The following is a 12850-nucleotide window of genomic DNA, read 5'->3' on the forward strand; positions in this document are numbered from 1 at the left end:
ACACTGCTGCCACCCACGATACACTGCAGATACAGAGAACACTGCGATATCCTCCTAAGTGTGGGTAGGGTGCTGCGATGGCGAACGAGTGCCGGAGTGGCACAGGAGTGCCTGTCCATGTGGAGCTGCAGACTCTTGTGATAGACCACGTCGGGCCCATGTCAAGGTGAGGTACGTGGCAGGTGGAAACTTTTAGTTAAAAAAAAGTGAAAGTCGGCGACTCAGCTTTCCTGATGCCACCGACTTTCACTTTGTTTAACTAACATTGCAAATAGGTTCCGGCGGCAGATCAACATAACAGCATTAATTTGCTGCCGGGACATATTTTCAACGTTAATAAAACTAAGTGAAAGTCAGCGGCGCATCTGGAAAGCCAACAGGCTGCCGACATTAAATAACATTTTTAATCTAAAAAATGCAATGTTTCCCTGCCTTTCTCTCCTCCCCACCAAATTGGCTCACCACCACCATTCCTCTGAGACGTCCATCCTGTGGTCTGCTATCCTCTCTGCCAATCAAATGCTGAAACAAAATGGCTGCCCTCTGTACAGAAACACAGACTGCAGACCGATGGCATCCTCCCAACATCATTATCTACAAAGCCAATCAGGTCGTGTTTACATCACGAGACGCTTGAAACACCATCCACAAATCAGTATATGGAGAATTTGAAAGCCATTTTACAAAACACGCATCTTTAACAAAAATTCTTTATTTTGAAAACCAAATACATCAAAATATGTAACAATTTAAAAGATGCTGTAAATATTTTTAAGAGCATCAATCAACTCAAATAACATTTTTATAACATTAAAACACGGCGGCTGCCATTTTGGAAGTAAAAATGGCTGACAAATCCACCACACAGTAGACATTGAGCCAAAGAGTGCAAAAGGAGGTGTAGTTGGAAGGAAAATGGGTGGGAATGGGTGGAGATTCCTATACATTTCACTTAGCAATGGGCGTTAAATGGGTGGGATACATAGTCAAACTATCATGTATCCATCCTCATATGCCAACCTGCATTGAAAAGCATTACAACAAACCTGCATCCAAAGCCCATTTCAAGCTCTAAAGTTAAAGCCCTTATATTAATGACAATAGTTTCGATTATAGGTAGTGCTTTCAGTGCCACCTAATAGCCAAAACTAAAAAGGGCGGAGCACATGCAGTTGAAATGTATAAATAGTATACAAGGTAAAGTAGCACCTACCTGAGTATGTATGTTTGTCACCACTACCTGCACTTTACAGTACCCTGAGCTGTACCTTGAGAAGAGGTTTCCCCACAACATTAATCTGACTGAAGTGGACACGTAGAGCCTAATTCCAATAAATGAGGAGGATCTGCTTGAAATTGCACTTCTGTTTCTGAATCCATTTCCGGATCTGGTGTCCCCACTATTTCCGGGAGATTCTATTGCGTCTCTACATCAGGTGACAATTACATGCAGAGCGCTGATAGACGCTGAGGCTCATTATACAAAGTCCACCTCACATGGAGAAAAAGCTCTTCTTCGTGTCTCTAATTCTTTACTCTGCTCGTTATAATAAACTCTCTTCTATACCTATTCTCCTGGACTTATCTGTGGCCTTTGACACGGGAGATCCCCCTATTCTCCTCTCTCTGGGTTAACTAGCACCATCTAGTATATCCTTGAGATCACCACATTCATTTCCTGTCCTGTCTATTAAATGTCCTTTTATGTTTATGCCCTGATGCCCAAGGGTTCCCGCCTCTATACAAGTAAATACATAAATAAAATCTCTCTTCTTTTGGCCTCTGGTTCTGTGCTTCACTAGTTTTGCTCCTATCTTTCCACTAGAATTTATTCCGTCTCTTGGACTTGCATACATGCCAACATTCCGACGCACCTGGGAGGGAGATTTCATAAAAATCGGGAGACAACAATTTTCCCATAGGAACGCATTGGGAAAATAATTATTTTAGGCGGGAGAACGTGAAAAATAGCAAAATTTTTCACTGTAAAATCGGGAGTCTCCTGCCTAACTCGGGAGGGGTGGCATGCATGGACTTGTCAAATTTCTTTCCCTCGTCCCCTTTACTATGGTGTTCTCTAGGGTTCTGTACTTGGACTCGTTTCAATTACTTAATATACTATGCCTCCCTCTGCCTTCATCATTTCTTTCAATCTCTCATCCCGCTTCATGCGGAGGATTCACAGATTTTTTTTCTTTCTCCTGTTTCTCCGATGCTCTTCATTTGACTGTTTCAAATCGTCTTTCTGCCACCCAGGCTTGGATGCATTCTCCTTTCCTCTATTTTAACCCTATCAAAATGTAAGTCCTCATCTTTCCTGCCTCCTCTATTGCTCGTCCTTAGCTCCCCCTGCTCTGTCCTTTCCTGCTCCTCTTGTTCTGTAAATACACCCATAATCTTGATGTCACCTTTCTTTTCCACACATCTTTCTAAAACTTCCTGTATCTGTCATTTCCATCTTTACAATATTCGTTGATCCCCTTCTTTTCTTTCATTCCATGCTACAAAATGTCTTGTCATCTATTTAATCTCCTCTTATCTCGACTATTACTCATAGTAGTACATGTATTGCACTTTTGGGTGATTAGGCCTTTTGTGATTGGAATAAAGAACATAATACAATAATTAAGCGACTAATACTCAGCCCTCTTGTTCAGTCTCCCCGGCTCACATCTTACTCCTCTTCGAGTGGTCTATACATTTGGCTACTTGTCTTCTTTTTCTTTGCCTACATGCTCCTCTACTACCGCCTCTCTTCGTTCTATCTCCATATCTTTTGACTCTTATCTTCTTTTTCATGTCCTCTGTATTGTCTATATGTGTATTCATAGTCTCGGTCCATCGTATCATCCTTCTCTTGTCACTTTATGCTCCCCTTCTGATCCCCTTCGCTCTCAATGCCTGCAGCTCCTATCTGATCCCAACCTTCCCTGTGTCTCTTCTCGCTTTCGCCCTTTCTCTCTTCTAGCTCCCAAACACTGGAACTCGCTTTGCTTCCCCATTCAGTTTTCCTACTTTTTATGATATGGGTATGGCATTTATAACCCGCCTATACACAAGTGTTTCAAGGCGTTTCAAGGCAAGGGAGGGGGAAGAAAGGGAGGACAGAAAACGATCCTACTAGACCAGGTGTCATTCAGATCACACAAGTGCATGGGATGGGGGAAGGGACATTGCAGTACATGGGAACAGATAATAACAATAAGTAAAAGTAACGGCCAGCAGGTGGCAAGTGCAAGGGTAAGTGCAGATTTAAACATCTTTTGTAACCGTCTGAAAACTCATCGCCTTTCTGCTCCTTCCATCAATTTATTTACTGTAGTGATTCTCTCTTCCGGCATTACTTTATATATCCATCTCTGTACCTGTTTTCTGTACCTTTAACGCGGTCCCGGAGAATAGCTTAGTGGGAACGTGCGCGCGTCTTGGAAGCAAGACGACACAAAGCAGCACAGGTTCGATCCCCGGGTCCGAGCCCTCTGGTTGTTTAAGCACGTTATAAATAAGCAACTAAGACAAAAAAAAAAAAACAATTACGCAACTAAAGAAAAACCCGAGCTATTCCTTTAACAGCAGCCTGGATGCCCACGGGCTGTGTGAGCGCTTTAAAAATGCTAAATAAATAAATAAAGCGCATTATAAATATCAATACACACGTAGTCCGTGCAGTAAACATGTGTGCCTCTAGTTCAACAAAACAAAAGCCTGGAAGCTGCAACCACAATCCAAACCACGGACTTCAACTTTTTGAGCTTGCAGTGACAGTCCAAAGCCTTTGAACTGGTGCCATTTAAAAGACTGAAAACATTGCTAATCTTCCCTCTCATATCCCCCCTCAATGCCATCCCATTCCTCCTGCTGTGTACCGGCCCTGTCTCCGATCTGCATATGTCTTCCTCCAATAGTCGTGCATTCCCCTCCCCACTTACCACCCCCCAAATCAGAGACCCCTGACGTAAAGACATACTGTGCTCCTTTACTAACAACCCTCACCATCACTGTGGCATCCTAGGCCAGATTCAGAAAGGACAGACAATCACAAAGTAGTCTCTGGGTCCGAGTAGTCCCAAACCATGCTGTGCATCGGAGCCAAGCTGCGGTAGGCCATTCACACACATTAATCCAGTAGCTGGAAGCCACCTGAGCTTGGACGATATAATGATGCACTGGTAAGACCTGACGAGGCAAATCTGCAGGCTGGCCACTGACCATCGTAAGGTATACCGCACCACAGGAGACACCCAGCCACCACCACCATCATCATCATCATCATCATCATCATCATCATCATCATCATTGGGGTTGCAGCCATGGGAGGATAAAGCCATGACTCTGGTTGGCGTGATTGCATGTATGGATTTATAGGTGTAGAAATAGGATGTGAAGGTCAGTACCCATTAGGATCCACACACCTAAACTCCTACAGCTGCCAACTTGTATGTGTAAGCATATTGGGTAGAACCCATTGAAAATATTGTGTCTTCATGTTTTCCAGCATAATACCTATTAATTAAAACATTCCCACATGGAGCAATAACCCAGCAATGAATCTCCAATCCAACGTGTCACTGTAAAGTGTCCTGCTCTATGCTGGCAAACTGAATCTCAACTGCGCCGATCCGTATTCCGATACCGACAGATTGAACTGATCCCATTGGACTGCAGAGTCTTCTGATGCGCTTGCTTTGAAACAGGTGGGAGACCACAGTGCTCAATTCTATTGCCAGCCGCCATGTTCTTGGATTTGACAATGTGCAAATTTCCTCAATGTGTTTCCTGTAGTTGTCTCCCGATCAGGCATATTGTGAACTAGCAGGAGAATCCCCCATGACTGACGCATCCACATCCAACTTTGTGATCCTCTTTGCCAGATTTTCTATTGTCTGCATGGAAGGAGACCACCTACAGTGTGGATCCCCCACCGGATTTCGTGCTCTGTGCAGTGAATCCTTCCTGGAATGGTGCCGACGATGGAAACATATTTTTCTCCACATTTGCCTCAATCAAAAGGAGACTATTGTGTCGATGTACGAGCATGCTGTTTCATAAGCTAATCAGCAGTATGGCCTGCTCCATTCTCCTCATTTGAAACCTACAGCATGCAAACTCTTAGCGCAGACTCTGAATCAACGAGAAAGGGACACATGCAAATGAGCTCATGGACCGCTTAATAACATACATTTCCTTCATGTACCCCCCTATCTGTCATGTGGTTGTAAAAGGGTAAAAGATAGTGTCTAAGAGTCCTGCATGAGCACTGATAGTGAAGGGGTGTACAGTACCAGAAAGTAGCTGCCTCTATTTACTAGTCTGAAAGTTGAAAACATACCTGCCAACATGCATACTGGAATCATTCTAACACTTAATGCCATGCAGGACACCAGAGTAGAGGACGTTGAAGACATCATGCAGGAGTCAAGTGATCAGTCAGATCCACCCAGGAGGATATGCGTAGCTACCTCTGTTCTCGCTGTCCCACATGCCCCCCCCCCTCATCACTTGGCAACATGTTTGTGCCTGACCTATGTACAGTACTATGAAGGGCACCTCAAAATCGACCATACGTACCTTGCGCACAGCAAGGCTTGAACAATTAAGGTCAGGGGGTCATACTGCATCTGGTGAGCCTTGACGAGATTCCACCCTCAGAGGTGGGGCCTCCCAAGTCAGTTCACCCGACACCTGCCTTTGGCACATGAGGTGGCACCAGTCCCAGTCCCCGTTCAACCTGCAGCACCTGTACCGCCTGCTCACTAGACTGATCAACATGGCCCTGTGCTGCAAGATATTGTTGGCAGGCCATCAGCTAAAGAGTCATGGTATGGTCATGTGGCACAGAAAATGCACCTTCTTGGGACAGGTGCTTGTACACATGCTGTAGCCTGTGTAGTAGGAGATGGATAGCTCCACTAGCCTTAGGAAGGAATGAGTTGCCAGAGTGCAAGTACAGGATAGCAAGTTAGAGGGACCAAGGGGTGACTGGAGGCTACTGCTGATCAGGGCTGATTCTGAGGCCGCCATGGCCAGGTCAGGTCTTGATGTGGAGTTCTGCCCATTGCCCACGCTAATGTGGAAGCCCGGGGCCTTCAGGCTGGGAGGCAGCCACAACAGCCCTGAAGCAAGTCTTCAAAAACAAATGTGCTTCATTTGTGCTATCCAGATCACTGCTGGGTCTTTCTGAAAGGTTTATCCATCTAACTTCTTTCTCAACCAATGTTAAAAGTCAGCCTCAAGAATGTCCAATCACATGCCTCCTTGATTGCAATCCCTGTCTATATTGCAGACATTGTGCAGTCGTGACAGCAGTATAGTAACATCTGCCATTACATTCTATGACAAAACGGAGGCGAGTATTATGCTTCATCTTCTATTTTATTCCTGTCTCCAGCAGTTTCAACAATAAACCACTTGTTAACATTTAAATGGAGAAAAACATTATTTTTTTTTAAACAAAACTACATTTCCCTTCTGCCCTTCTTTTGGCTCGGGCATACCTCCAGTGTGCCGGCGTCGAATTACATGACCGGAGTGAACTCTGTGTGTCTGCTGTAGTCCTCATGACCTGTCCCTGTGACCCTAGCCCATTCACTTCCTGTGCTCTCCCTCTTCTTTCCTGCTCTCCAAGCAGATAAGTACCTTTTATACCTAGCTGCGTAGTTTAGGTGATTTGAAGAGCAGATAAAGAATAAATGTTAGATTAAATGTTAGAAATATACATTAATGCCCACTAGTTATGCACGCAGGAGCTCTGGTAGGGCTACGAGAATGTTAGAATTCTCCTATAATACCACACATTAGGAAATATACATTGTATAGTTGCGACTGGTGCCGCATTACCGACAGTGCGGATCGTATGATCTCATAATTTGATACCGTGTGAAGTGAGGAGGAGGTGGCGACCCTGTGCCGCACTACCGACACGTTAGGGGTCTCCAACCTCCTCCTCAGAACCAAAGCGCGACGAAGATACATTTGCGCGTTTCACGCGAAGTAGCCACCACCCGCGGGGGGGGTGGAGCAATGAACATGAGCACTCACAAGCGGCCCCCACCCTCAGGGGGGCAGAGCTAAAGCCCAGAGAAGGCTCCACAGGAGCCCAATAGGGAGCCCAATAAGAGGACATGCCTCTAAAGGAGGGAGAGAGCTCGGATAAGAGCGCACAGTGCATTGGGGGAAGAAAGAGTGTAGTAACTAGGGTTACCTTATCTGGTGCTAGTACACGTCCGTTCTATTGTGAAAGTGTTGGTGTGGTGAATGACGTGTGAGGCGTTCGGGACTGGACGGTTGGGGAGTTTGCCTGCCGGGTGGGACTGCCAGTGTCTCTTCGCGTGTCCTTATCTTACCATCAGTGGGACGTAACTTAATAGAGAATTAAGACGCGTTACAACTTACCTGACTGCGATCCTGCATTATTACACTGGCGACGAGGGTCGGGGCTGCTGTGGAGGGAGCAGCGAATGAGAAGGAGGCACTGCCCTCCAGGCCATTGAGAAGGGGCAGTGTTGGTCTGCCTTTGGCTCGGGCATACCTCCAGTGTGCCGGCACCAGCTGTATGTGCCGGCGTCGAATTACATGACCGGAGTGAACTCTGTGTGTACAGCGGGGCTTCGGGCCGAGTGTCGAGGAGCTGCCCGCAGAGCTCCAGTGATCTGCAGTGGGGGAGCTTACCCCTGGGTCCGGTGCAGAAGTGTCAGACGTTGGGCAATTTACAGGAGCGCTTCCGTAGTCCATTGTGGGGCAGCTAACTTCGGAGCAAGTGTATCAAATGTTGGGCAGCTGCCAGGAGGCTCTGTAGTCCGTAGCGGGGAAGAGTTCACCCTGGGTCCGGAAGAGGAGTAACGCACGTTGGGCAGCTACCAAGAGTGCTCCGGTGGTCTGTAGCGGGGGAGCGCACCCCTGGGTCCGGAGCTGGAGTGCCATGTTCTGTAGCGCTGGTGTAAACACAGAGTCCCAGGTACTCGCGGGGCTCTAGTGCTGCGTATGTTTATGATTTCCTGGTTGTGGTGTAAGGGCCAGCAGGTTGCGCTGTGTTGCACGACCGTTGACAGTTCCTTTTCGGCTCGTATTGGATGTATTGCTGTCATCATGGCAAGCCAGCTGATCGAGGGCACGATTAAGGGCTCAGCTGATGAGTGCTCCATGGAGGGGGTCTGTGGCGCTGGTGCTCCTGAGGCGGTGGAAGTTTCCAGGTACTGCGGCGGGTCATTATCTCCATTGGAGTCAGTGGATGGTTGCTGTGAGGTCAATGACAAGGGGCACTGTGATAGATTTAATGGGAAGCACGCAAGAGATGCTCAATCAGGGATGGGTCTGTCAATACCAGGACAAGTAGGGCGTCAAGGGGTTAACCACATCTATTAACTGGAGGGAGGTATTGACAGCTTTAACAGCCAATCACGGGCGGGGATTCAAGTACTGACTTTTTCTTTGTTTTCTCCGTCGTTGCTACGAGACAGGTGAGGGGGAGCTGGAGAATGACAGTTATGAATGGGCGTATTGAAAAGCTCTGGCTGAAGCGGAACGAAAACTGAAATAATGACATATATGAAAATTGAGAAGAGTTGTGCCGTTGCGTTTTTACAAAGTTATGTTTCTGAGGTTTTGAGGCAACCGACTGAAGGTGTGTGTGGGAGTCAGAGATTGCTAACAGCGTGATGAGGCGCTGCCGCCGGTGAGAAAACGAAGGTCCGACGACTCTGACTAGGAGGGAGGTGAACTACAGCCTCCTACAACGGTGCGGAGGTAGTTGAAGAGGCTTCTCAAACTTTCGATGCAGAGATCGTACGGCGGGAGAGCCGCGGGGTGAAACTGAATCAGAGTCGCGGAGTGAAGGAAAAAACAGCTGAGGCGAGGGGCGGGGATCCACAGGAGCCGCCGGCTGGAAGAGGGCAGTGAAGGAGTGGGCGGAGTTCTCTCGACGAAACCGATCCGCAGTAAGCAGCTGGCTGGAGGGACGGAAGACCTTTGTGGCGAAGGAGGTAGGAGAAAATAACTGTAATAAAGGCCAGAAAACGACGAACACTGTGGTATTGCAGGCGGGATAGAGTTTCATGGGAAAAGAGACTTTCATAGAAAAGAGACATTTGTAGCCTAGAGCGGACAAAAGGAGATGAAAGTAAAAGTATGTGCCGACAAATAGTGGAGCAAGTGCGAATGAAAGTCTGAGAAGGGAAATGCAAGCATAAAATGGACAAAAGCAGAGTGAAGGAATGTTTTAAAACGAAGACAAGAAGGTATTTAATACCTTGAGTGAGAATTTGTACACACTGCTAAAGACAAGAGAGTCAAAGAGAAAGTAATAACGAAAGCATAAGAAAACAAAAAAATAAACAAGGAAGGACGTATGTGAGTTTAGAACAAAGGCCAACAGCTGAGGGAAAAGAACTGAAGAACATAGACAGTAAAGAGAAGAAGACATGAATAAGAGATAAAACCAGAGGAGCTGAAAAAAGATAAGGAGAGTCTCAAGTTAACAGTGACTGTAAGGAGAACTATAACACTGAAGAAAGTAAACCTGAAAGACTTACCTGAATTATCCAGCCGCATTGCTTGAAGTTGCCTCCTGTCAAGGTTGTCAGAAGAGTTGAAGACGTATCCTCTTACCTATAAATAAGAAAACTAAAGTTAATAAAAGTTGTTTCTGAAACAGAATAAAACGCAGCTTCTCCAACAAGCCTTGCAATAATAAAATCAGCAAGCGCAAGCGGATAGACAAGCCTTTCAGCAAGCTATACAAGTCCAGCAGGCGCAATTATTAGAGGCTACTGCCCTACGCCGACATTCTCAGGTCCCTGCTTCAGTACTTCAAAAATATTCTGCTGGAGAAGATCCCGCCCATTTTATTGTAAATTTCGAAAGGGTGGCAAGGAATGCGCAATGCCTAATGAAAGCTGGTGCCATTATATTGCGCCACTCATGACTGGCGAGATGCAGAGTGCATACCAGGCGGCTAATCCAACGGGAGAGACGTCTTATATGGATATGAAGAGAGTGGACCTGGAACGTTTAGGTCATGATGAAGAGGCCTATACGCTAAAGTTCCATGAGGTCAAGTTACAACCGGAAGAGACGCCCCGACAACTTTTTTATAGGGTCAAAGAGCTTGGAGAAAAGTTGTTGCAGACCACAAACACCACGGTTCAAGAAATGACCAAGAAAATCGTTATGGAGCAGTTCATTGAAGCCCTACCCCTTCCTATGCAATGCTCGGTCCGTCAACATCATCAGCCTAGCCTGGTGGAGGGGGTGAACATTGCCTCTGCTTATCAAAAAGCGTGTCAGGGTCGTTCAATGAATTATTCGGCAAACGTCAGACCACCTACAAGCTTAAGTAACTCCTCCACCAAAAGCCTGGGTCCTCCAAGATGGCCCAACTCGATGCTCAGGAAGACAGAATGGGAACCTACTAGAACACGCCCCAGTAGTGAGAGTCCAGCCGGGATACGAGCCCCAAGCATGATCCCCAAAGGAATACAGTGCATCGAGTGCAGAGAATGGGGCCACTTGGCAATAATGTGCCCTAAAAGAGTCAAGATAGAACCAATGGATGTAGGGAACATAGAGGTACCTAAAGAAGATAAATCCCAAGATCCAGCAATTGTTACACCTTCACCCTACACTTATACCTGCGAAGCTGAGGTCGATGGGAAACCAACGAGGGCCATGGTGGACACCGGCAGCTTACAAACGGTAGTAAGTACTGAACTGGTAGGTGATGTGAGGCTTACGAACAAAAAGATTCCCATTCGTTGTATACATGGGGATATGAGATCGTACCCTACCAAAGAATTAACTTTAAGGTGGCTGGAGAGCAAATGGAGGTTAGGACCGCTGTAATGCTGGTATTGCCAGAGCCACTCCTTATTGGATCAGATGTACCGAACCTTTCCAGGATAGTGAAGAAAGTTGAGGAAAATTGGTTACAGGAGGCCCCGTTTGCTCATCATGAAATTCCGGTAACCCCAATTAAAGAAAAGAAGACTAGAGCTACAGTGAGAAGACTGAAGAAAGACTGGGGGGAAAAATGTTTTTCCAATAGTAGTAGATTGGAAAATTGATGAAGGTGGTGATAGCTTTCGCATGGCCCAAGAGTTAGATCCATTATTGGCGAATGCTAGGTCAAGTGTTTGGGGTGATATAACCGGGAAAGGACCCTACTTCATTAAAGAGAAAGGGCTATACTACAGTATCAGTAAAGAGTTAACTGGAGTTACCACAAAGCAGTTGCTAGTCCCTAGCAAGTACTACCAGGCCGTGATGGAAGTAGCCCACTTACAATTGGGTGAAGGTCATTTGGGAGCGGATAAAACCATACAGAAAATTCTAGGAAGGTTTTATTGGCCAGGGCTATATGCTCAAGTAACCTGATTTTGCCAGGCTTGTCCTGAGTGTCAAAAGAAAAACCGAGCAAATGTTAAAAAAGATCCACTTCAACCCATGCCAATTATTTTAGAACCTTTTAGTAGAATTGGGTTGGATGTTATTGGGCCTTTGGAACCATCATCAAGAGGACATAAATACATTCTAGTAATCGTAGATTACGCAACTAGGTATCTGGAGGCTTTTCCTCCCAAGTCTATCAACGCTCAAAACATATGTGACGTATTGATATCCTTTATCAGTCGAGTAGGGATCCCAAAAGAAATCGTCACCGATCGTGGCACCAATTTTATGTCGGCAGTCATGGAGCAAGTTTGCGGCATCTTAAAGATAAAGCATTTGAAAACGGCTGTCTATCACCCACAGACCGATGGTCTCGTAGAGAGATATAATCAGACAATAAAGCAAACGTTGCGTAAGTCAATGGAACCGGGTGAAAGGGGTTGGGATCGTATTCTACTATGGATATTACTCACACTCCGCAATACACCCCAATCATCAACGGGGTTCGCACCGTTTGAATTGATGTTTGGGAGACCAGTGAGAACTTTACTCGACATCTTAAAGGAGAGTTGGGAAGAAGACCCAGGGTAGGAGATTTCTTTAACAGAGTATGCATGTCAGCTTAAAGAAAGAGTAGAAAACCTGCAGAAAGTTGCGTGAGAGAATTTATTGAAAAGTCAAGTTAAGCAAGAGTATTATTACAATCGAAATTCTCAGTTGAGGACATTTCAAAAAGGGGACAGGGTGTTGGTATTGTTACCAACCTCCGAAAATAAAATGTTGGCTACTTGGAGCGGGCCAAATGTGATCAAAGTTGTTCTAGGCCCCTTGACTTATAAAGTGAGACAAAACAACTGAAAAATTCCGACCCAAACCTTTCACGTGAATTTGCTTAAGAAATGGACTGACCCGGTAACAACTGTGGCAATGATTAACACTAAGGATATTCCTATGGAACAGTTTCCACAGCTAAAAGGAGATGTAGGAGTCCAGGCTGTAAATATAAATAAAGACTTCTCAGAGAAACAGAAGATGGAACTCTTAAAACTAATTGATAAATATCCAGAAACATTTTCCAGTTTATCAGGAAGGACGATGTTAGCCTTCCATCACATTAAGACCCGACCTGGGGTAGTGGTTAGGATCAGGCCTTATAGAATACCAGAGGCGAAGTTACAGTCAATTAACAATGAGATCCAAGAGATGTTAGAATTGGGAGTGATAGAACCCTCCAGTAGTGAGTGGTCTTCTCCCATAGTGTTAGTACCTAAAGCAGATGGTACAACTCGTTTTTGCCTGGATTTCAGAAAGCTGAATGAGATCTCAAAATTCGACATCTATCCCATGCCTAGGATTGAAGACTTCCTTGGTAAACCCGGGAAAGCCAGATTTTTAACAACCATAGATCTAACAAAAGGGTATTGGCAAATACCACTCCATCCTAGTGACAAAGAGAAAACCGCATTTG

The sequence above is a fragment of the Ambystoma mexicanum genome, chromosome 3q (genome assembly GCF_040938575.1).
Source record: "Ambystoma mexicanum isolate Mex_15411 chromosome 3q, UKY_AmexF1_1, whole genome shotgun sequence".
Classification (NCBI taxonomy): Eukaryota; Metazoa; Chordata; class Amphibia; order Caudata; family Ambystomatidae; genus Ambystoma; species Ambystoma mexicanum.